Source organism: Procambarus clarkii, chromosome 25, assembly GCF_040958095.1.
Source record: "Procambarus clarkii isolate CNS0578487 chromosome 25, FALCON_Pclarkii_2.0, whole genome shotgun sequence".
In the NCBI taxonomy this organism is placed as follows: Eukaryota; Metazoa; Arthropoda; class Malacostraca; order Decapoda; family Cambaridae; genus Procambarus; species Procambarus clarkii.
In genome coordinates, this window is record NC_091174.1 from 43,501,010 (window position 1) to 43,510,854 (window position 9,845).

Genomic DNA, 9,845 nt, shown 5'->3' on the forward strand with positions numbered 1-9,845 from the left:
AGTTTGCTGACCTAAGAGTGTAAATGCCTAGCCCCTAACCTGAGATATATACAAGAGTTGTTACATTCTTGTACAGCCACTAGTACGAGTAGCGTTTCGGGCAGGTCCCTGGAATACGATCCCCGCCGCGAAGAATCGTTTTTTCATCCAAGTACACATTTTATTGTTGCGTTAAACAGAGGCTACAGTTAAGGAATTGCGCCCAGTAAATCCTCCCCGGCCAGGATATGAACCCATGACATAGCGCTCGCGGAACGCCAGGCGAGTGTCCTACCACTACACCACCTGCTGCAATATTATTATAAAAGAAATATTACTTATTATAATCGTAAATACTAAATACCTGTTGTGTTGATTTAGGGGCGACGATGATCGTGGGATCGGATGCGAGCCACAGGTGGCCTACACCATGCTTTCTAAGGCGTCCCTCTCATAACAAAAACAAATCCGTGCATTCATACACAAACAGAGATCCCGTGGTTATGCGAATACTTGCAATTCTTTTAATAAATAAATAAATATGTTTATTCAGGTAAGGTACATACATACAAGTGATGTTACATTAATGGATTGATATAAGGATAGAGCTAGTACATACAATGCCTAAAGCCACTATTACGCAATGCGTTTCGGGCAAGAAAAACATTAATATCTAGAACTTAATACTAATTGAGCATAAAGAATAAAAAGTGTTGAAAACAAATACAAATAAAGATAAAAAAAGGGGAAACATGACTGAAAAAGCAGCACAAATACAATAGGTTGACAAACAGTGTTGATTAAAAAAAAAAAAAATAATAATAATAAAATAAAATAACAGACATGGGTTGACAATAAAGGAGTGAGGTGGGTTACAGGGAATTTATTAGGTAGTGTTTAGTTTTTATCTTAAACTGGTTGAGAGAGGTACAGTCTTTAACATGGTTGGGAAGGTCATTCCACATTCTGGGTCCCTTGATTTGTAGAGCATTTCTAGTTTGATTAAGTCGTACTCTAGGAATATCAAAACTGTATTTATTCCTGGTGTGGTGCTCATGGGTTCTGTTACAACCTTCAATGAAGCTTTTGAGGTCAGGATTGGCATTACAGTTCAGCGTTTTATATATGTATAATACACAAGAGAGAATGTGCAGTGACTTAATATCTAACATATTCAGAGATTTGAGTAAGGGTACCGAGTGATGTCTGGGGCCAGAGTTGGTTATTGTCCTAATAGCAGCTTTGTGTTGGGTAATGAGAGGACGTAAATGATTTTGGGTAGTAGAACCCCAAGCACAAATACCATAGTTGAGGTATGGATAGATGAGGGAGTAATAGAGAGTAACCAGGGCAGGGCGGGGTACATAATATCTGATCTTAGAAAGAATGCCAACAGTTTTTGAAACTTTTTTTGATATATTTAGAATGTGACCCTGGAAATTCAGCTTGTGGTCGATGAGAACGCCAAGGAATTTGCCATCTAATTTGTTACAAATTTGGGTATTGTTTATTTTGAGATTTATCTGATTAGAGGATTTATTGCCAAACAGAATATAGAAAGTTTTGTCAATGTTAAGGGTGAGTTTGTTGGCAGTTAGCCAAAGATGGACTTTCTCTAGCTCAGTATTTACTGTGGCATTTAGAGCAAGGGGGTCAGGACTGGAGTAAATGAAGGTTGTGTCGTCAGCAAATAGAATTGGTTTGAGGTGTTGGGAGGCATTTGGAAGGTCATTAATGTAGATGAGAAAGAGGAGAGGGCCAAGTATGCTGCCCTGAGGAACACCAATGTTGATGGGTAGGGTGGGAGAAATTGTATTATTCACAGAAACATACTGGAGCCTTTCAGTAAGATAAGATTTGAGGTATTGCAGGGAGTGTCCTCTGACTCCATAATGATGTAATTTAAGAAGAAGGTTTTGATGGTTGACAGTGTCAAAAGCCTTACGCAGGTCCACAAATAACCCAACAGGAAACTCCTTTTTATCAAGAGCTGCGTGAATTACGTTAATCATACTAATAAGTGCATCGTTAGTGCTTTTTTTGGGTCTGAAGCCATATTGACAAGAGCTAAGTATATTGTGTTTGGCTAGAAAAGAGTAAAGCTGCTTGTAGATTAGCTTTTCGAATATTTTTGACAAGTTAGGCAGGATTGATATAGGTCTATAGTTGTTAACATCAGTGAGATCACCACATTTGTAGACAGGGGTTACTCTTGCTTTTTTTAGAATGACAGGAAAGGTTTGGAGTTCAAGTGACTTGTTGAAGAGCAATGCAATAGCAGGGGCTAGAGATCTGGAGGCTTTTTTGTAAATTAAAGTTGGTATCTCCTCGAGGGCACTAGACTTGGTTTTAAGGGAAAGGATTATTTCATTGACATCAGTGGAACTAGTAGGCTTTAGGTACAGAGACTGTGGATAGTTACCTGTAAGATAGTCCTTAACATCAGTACAGGAAGATGGAATATCATTTGCAAGGGATGACCCAATGGAAGAGAAGAACCTATTGAACTCAATAGCAGAATCAGAGGCTGAAAGCGGACCAACGTTATTGGAAAGGAGTGTTGGTTTGTTATTTAAAATCTTCTTTGATCCCAATATTTGTGAAATTGTGCTCCAAGTTTTTTTAATGTTGCTCTTTATTTGGGTAAATTTATCTTCATAGTATTTAGTTTTGGCTCGTCTAATTATTTTAGATAGCAATAACGAGTAATTCTTTGAGAATTCTTTGGAGACTGTTCCTAGCCTATACTTCTTCTCAAGGTCGTGTTTTTTGTTAATGGATTTAAGTATTCCCTTTGTAAGCCAAGGATTGTTAAGTCTTTTGCTTGTGACTTGTTTTGTAAGCATAGGACAGTGGGTGTTATAAAGGCTAAGAGTTGTTTGTAGAAAAGATTTCACTGCTAGGTTGATGTCCCCTATGTTACCTAACTCGGACTCCCAGTTGACATTATCAGCAGCAGTTATAAAATTGTTTATAGCAGTTTCATTGTGCAGCCTAAAGCTTAACTCCCTTGTCTCTAGAGGTGGTTTGCTAATGTTAGTTAAGAGAAATGTGGGGTAATGGTCTGTAGTGCTATCGGTGATTATACCTGAAGTAAGCGGAGAGGTTATGTTGGTCCAGATGTGATCTAGAGTCGTAGCAGTACTATCAGTGATTCTAGTTGGTCTAGTGATTAAGGGTATGAGGAAGCAGGAATTCATACAGTTGAGGAAGCTAACAGCAGTAGGGTGTTCAGGCTCGCAGAGGTCAATATTAAAGTCCCCTGCGATAATTAGATGGTTTTTGTTCAATCTGTTATCTAGTATTAGATTTCTAAGGTTTGAGTTGAATTCAGACACATCAGTGTTAGGAATTCTATAGACTGCACCCACAGACAGGACAGACTCGGCACCCTTGACTCTGAAACTGGCGAAGATATACTCCCCACAGCAGTCTCTAGTTCTAATTATTTTTAAGCATGTTAGTTCTTGGTGGTAGTAAAGAGCAGTACCACCACCTCTCTGCATTTGACGACAGTTGTGAATTGCCGAGTAGTTAGGCATGTTAAAGAGTTGAGTATTATCCTCTTTCAACCACGTTTCAGTAAGTATAATAAAAGAGAATTTGTTGTCAATAGTTTCAATCAAGGCACTAACATCATCGAAGTGTTTACCTAGGGATCTAACGTTCAAGTTGATTACAGAGATATTGAGATTATCTGTTAATACATTGTTTACATCATGTGCTGTAAAATATCTGCAATTTTGATCATTGAAGTGATGATTGTCATAGATAGTGGATAAGAGGTTTAGTTCTGGGTCTATACTTGTCTGCATAAAAAGGCTGATTGCAGGAAAACAAGGTAAGAATGGCAAATTACAAAATAGAAAACAAAGAAAAATGCAGATTAAAAATTCTAAAGTAAAATAAACTTAATGGTAATTTTAAGTAAAAAGAAAAAAAAAAAAAAAAAAAAAAAAAAAAAAAAAAAAAAAAAAAAAAAAAAAACAACTTAATGGGAACTAGGAATGTAAAAAATTAACTAGAATAATTAAAAACAATAGATGACCAAAAAAGTAAAAAAAAAAAAAAAACAATTATGAAATCTATAAGATAATAAGCTTGCTTACTATACTATTATAAGTACACTATAATTGAATACTAAAGTTACACTAAAACAAACTGAGGTAGTTTAAATAGAGATACACTCAGGAACATTGGATAATGAAGTTAATACTAGAGGACACAGGCAAAGCCAGTGTACTATGGAACATGGGAGTAAAAAGAAAAAAAAAGACAATAATAAGGATGACAATATTATTCTTTTTATTATTTTTTTTTCCTTTTTTAAACTAAAGTTAAAACCTTTTGAAGGGAAAGGCAGAGCTAGAGTACACAAAGGTAGTTATATGAGATTACAATCTGAATTCAGGCTATACAGCAGCTAACCCACAGTCACTGAGGAAAGAATTAAGGTGAGCTTCTGTGGTTATTGAATAGGTTTTTCCAGTGTCAGTCCTCCTAGCTATAATTTTACCATCTCGCACAAAACAGTGTTTAATTGTAGGGGAATTTTTGCAGAAGCCACGCAGTTTAAAAAAGAGATTTTGCCTGCACCTGGTCAGACATTCATTCACATAAACAGTGGATTTACTAGCAACTGCAGATGAGATAAGATCAGTCTTGCGGGAGCAGCTATCTAATTTTAAACGAATACGCCTATTATTAGTACCAGATGATTTGGTACCCACTCTATAAGCTGCTTTGATGTCATTTTTTTGGATCGAATAATTTAACTTATCCTGCAATACTTTGATCACAATGGCAGCACAGTCTTCACCATCAGTTTCTTGGGGAAAATCACGTGAAGAGATAATTACCGATTCAAGTAGTTTATGTTGGTCTGTCTCGTCTTGGGTAACAGTGTGTTGTTGTTGTAGGTTGTTCAGATGGTTCTCAAACTGTTGCAATATTTCTTCCTGTTTTTTAGTGGTTGCATCTGGATTAAAGTTTTTAACTGTGTTCTTGAGAATGCTTAATTCTTGTTCGAGGTTGACGACTGTGGTAGATAGATCTTGATTGTTCTTGTTTAAGTCTACAACTTCATTCTGCAAAGATAATAATGAGCCTTGCAGGTTCATTATTAAGGCCGACTGCTCTTTGATTACTGTCATTTGATCTTCATGTACTTGAGTTAATAACTTGAGCCAAGGGTTATCAGCAAAGCGCTTGAAGTCAGAACAAGGGGCAGTAGCTCGTTTAAGTTGATCCATATGGCTACCTAATTGTTGCATGGCCCGTGTCAGAGACGGCGCTGCGCCCAGCTGAGATTGTTTGTTATTGTTGACGGGGGGAGAGTCGGTACCCCCCACGGCGGCCACCGAGGGGGAGATAGCTGAACTAATCATGTTGTTAGCCTGGCTAGTAGGGTTATTCTTGTTAGGTGTGCTATCTTTCTTAAGGGTCTTACCGGCCTTACTTTGCATGATAGCAGGATAAATGTAGGCAGGAACAAATAGGGAAGACTCGTTGATAGGCAGCAGTGAACGTCGGGTACAGCTTCTTAGCTCCAGGGAGCAACACTAATGAGGTCGAAATGAGAGAATTACGGGTTGGTCTTGTTGGTTTTTTCAATCACATATAGGTCACTGTGTACTTAGCTGCCTTCGGGTGATGCTACATCATTTGTTGGTAGCCGAGAGCTCAAGGATCACCTGATAAAAGAGGAGGGAGGGCAGGGCCGACAGGTGTTGTTGACGTTCGTTCGTTCGTATTGTTCTATTATTATGTTCTATTTTATTATTGTATTATTATTATTTAGTATTATTATTATTGGAGTACCATTCCCCACAACATCCACTGTTACGCCAGCCCTCACAGGTACACGCGCCACCCACCGTTGGCCACAAGATACCAAATGTAAGATGAAAGTCATGAAGAAATAGGCAGAGAGAGATTATTTACTTAAAATAATAACAATTAGATTAATAATAATTAACATAATTTTTACTCAAGATTCATAAAAATCATTAATACTATTTTAAAAGAAGATTTATAAGACATCTAAAAACAGATATACAGACTTTGTGTGATATTTATTTCAACATTATATATTAATAGAATGTTGTAACTATTATTTTTAAATATTAGGTAGTTTCCAGACGTATATCGCATATAAACGTTGCAAAAAGATTTTAGACTGAATTAACACATTACACATTTATGGAGTAATTAACAACAAAACAATCTTTATTTTCATTGCAGAACATATATCAGAGCATACTAGTGACTCATACATTTAAAATAGTGTGATTTTTAAACAATTCGGTTGTAAACCCGCAGAACGGCCTACCCGCCAAAGACGTAACATAAGAAATGGTATATAATTCATTATTTTAAATTACATATATAATCATTAATAATATTCGGCAGCTATCGAGGTTCTCCATAGGTAAATTCCTGTACTCTAACAAGATGCTACTTGCTGTTTAGCTGTTTAAATTCTTGGAAAATTGTAATGACCAGCGACATAAAATATAACAATGAAATAATAGCAGGTAACTGTAGGTGAACGAAAAATTAAATTCCAAATTGATTAGATGTTTTTCTAAATATAAAGATCGACCTGAAGGAATTTTATGAATTATGGACTAATTAAACAAAAAAATAGTTAATTTTACTTGAAGAACAGATACCAGAGAATAGTTAGTGAGTACATTTATATTGTATAATGGGAGAAAGCCCCTGGTAGCCGCGAATTAAAATAACCACCTACATTAATTGATAACTAGGAAATAATATCTGGAAACTTTATCTGAACGAAAACACAATACCAATTTGTTTAGATGTTTTTCTTAATATAAAGATCAACAGTAAGGAATCTTATTCATTATGGACAAATTAACAAAAAAAAACGATAATTTTCATTGAGGACCATATATTAGAGCATACTTAGTCACTAATATATTAAAAGTATTGTGTACTTTGAACCATTGGGGTTGTAAACAAACAGAACGGCCTACCCGAAAAGTCGTTAGATAAAATGTTGCATATGTTTGCTAATTTATTATTTGATAAATGATTATTATTAATTTACGACAACTATAGAGGTTTCCCATTAGTTAAATTACTGTAGTCTGACTAAATGCTACTACAAAACATATATAAATCCTGGGAAAGTCACAATGACCAGCGACATTAAAGCATAGAGGGTTAAATAGTAACAGGCAACTGTCGGCGAACGAAAAATTCATTTCCAAATTTATTAGATGTTTTCCTAAATATAAAGATCGATAGGCTGGAATTTTCTGGATTATGGCCTAATTAAGGCAAAAATATATATATTTTTACTTGAAGAACAAATATCAGAGCATAGTCAGTTAGTTATAGAATAATAAGAGTGTGGTATTTCATTGTATAACAAGAGATAGTCCATGGAAGCGAAAATAGACGTAGTTTTACACAAAATAACGTCCAAAAACAGCCGTAGAGTCAAACGGCAAATGTTGACGTTCTTTTTAAGAGGACAGGTTGCCCTCCGACCCACCCACACACAATACACAAAGTCAGCAACAAGAAGACAAAGCGTATTTCGAACACGGCGCGACCTCCGCGGAAAGGACAAAAACAAAAATCTCAAAAGGTCACCCCGACACTCAGGTCCACAAACTCCAACCAACACATCCTGAAACCAATCAAGCAAATCCGCAACCGCCCGCAAAAATAAAAGACATGCAACTGCGTCTCAGGGAGACCACAGTGCACACACGCATCAGAGGCACGCAAACCCAGCATGCACAACCGCGCATTAGTCGCCAACGACAAATGCAACAGCCGAAACAACAATTCCCGCTGTTGCGGAGCCAGAAACCGAGCCCCCAGCGCCGCCCACACATCCCCCCAATCCCAACACGGGAACAAACCCTCCACCCGCGGTGGAACACGACGAAACAAAACCCGATACACCACCTTGACCGACAAGGACAGGAACCCCGGACAATGGCATACCTCCCGAAGAATCGCTACCGCCCAAGAGTAAACCGGGGGGGGGGGGGGGTACAGACCGCCGCCTCCCGACAAACACCAAAATCCACCAAATAGCTAAACCTAACCGAGCAATAATAAACACACAAACCATTGAGCCTCCCACCCAACTCAAACCCCTGACACAACGAGACCCAAAAGAGCGCCCGAGCCCTTGTGAACACATCAGGAATGCCCACCCCACCCTCCCGCACAGCCAACACCAACGTCGACCGGCGAATTGGGTGGTAACGACCACACCACACATAACGATAAACCTGGCGTTCCAACCCGAAAGCCAGCTTACGATCCAGGGGGAAAACCCGAGCCACGAACCAGACCCGGGACAAAACTTTGCAATTCACAAGCAACGCCCGCTGATAAAGCGTCAACGGGCGCACAGCCTGCAACCCAATCGCAACACCGACACTCCGGGAAACCATATCCCAATTGCAAGCCAAGGACCTCTCATAGGAAGCGAACCAGGTAAGCCCCAAAACCCGCATAGAAGTGACAACCGGAAACCATGACCCCACCCACACAAGGCGAGAGGACCACCCACCAAGACCCATAAGACCGGATTTCGCACGATTTACCTGCGCCCCAGTGGCCAACTCAAACCTCTCAACCACAACCTGGACCGCCCCAACCGACCCCTCCGAGGCCAGGAACAGGACGGTATCATCTGCATAACCGCAGATAGGCAACCGAAGACCCGACGGCAAACGGGGGGGGGGGGGGGGACGATCAACGGGCATCCCTTGATCGCTCGAAAAAACGGCTCCTGAAAGACGATATACAGGAGCATCGAAAGCGGACAACCCTGCCGAACCGAGCGACGCACAGGGAAAGAATCACTCAAAAACCCATTTACACAGACCCGACTTCAACATTGAGCGTACAACATACGCACCCAACGAACAAACAAGGGCGGAAATCCCAGCCTCCCCAACACACGAAACACAAAATCGAGCAACACACGGTCGAAAGCCTTCGACCAATCCAGACAAAGCATCGCTGCCGACAAGCGAGAGTCGGACACGTACAAGAGCACATCTCGAAACAATGCATTGCAATGCAACAAGGAACGACCCGGAACACCACAAAACTGCTCCACAGAGACAACAGACGCAACAACACTGCGACACCGACCAGCCAAGACCTTAGACAGGATCTTGTAGTCGACATTCAACAAAGTAATGGGCCGCCAGTTTGAGAATAACCGTAGATCGCCCGACTTCGGGAGAAGCCGCACAATCCCAACGCACTGAGACATAGGCAGAACACACTCCCGAAGACAAGACTGGACCACCTCCAGCAGAACATCCCCCAACACATCCCAAAAGGCGACATAGAACTCAATAGGAAGACCATCCGAACCCGGCACCTTCCCGGAACGAAACGACCGCACCACCACAAGCAGCTCCGCCAAGGAGACCTCTTTCACCAGACCAGCACACTCCGCAACCGACAACCCAGGAAGGCACCGACCCAAGAAATCCTCCGCACGTGCGGCGTCCCCAGCCACCTCCGCATACAGCGCAGCCAACTCCTGCCGAACATAGTGCAACACCCCACCAGTGTCCGAAACAACCGTCCCATCTGGCCGTTGCAAGGCCGTAAAAAGAACAGAGTCCCGCGCGGCCCGTACCTTACTTAAAAGAAATGGAGAAATCCGTTCCCCGTCTACCCTCTCACTTACACGAGCCCTCACACGCACACCCTCCGCCCACTCACTCCGCAACCCGCATATACGCGCCTTGCAGTCCACAATCTGATCAAAACAATCAACACCAGCATTGTACCTTACATACAACCTCGACAGCTGCGCCTGCAACAACCGCAGCAACCCAAAGCGCCCAGCA

The 9,845-nt window shown here is 40.5% G+C and overlaps 1 long non-coding RNA gene across 1 annotated transcript in view; it reads right to left on the bottom strand.

The window, feature by feature from the left end:
* Nucleotides 1-468, bottom strand: part of LOC138368416 (uncharacterized) — a 10,858-nt gene extending 10,390 nt beyond the window's left edge. The window contains exon 1 of the long non-coding RNA XR_011229596.1: nt 344-468. This is a non-coding gene — a long non-coding RNA (uncharacterized lncRNA). The remainder of the gene's footprint in view (nt 1-343) is intronic.
* Between the last annotated feature and the right edge of the window lie 9,377 nt (nt 469-9,845).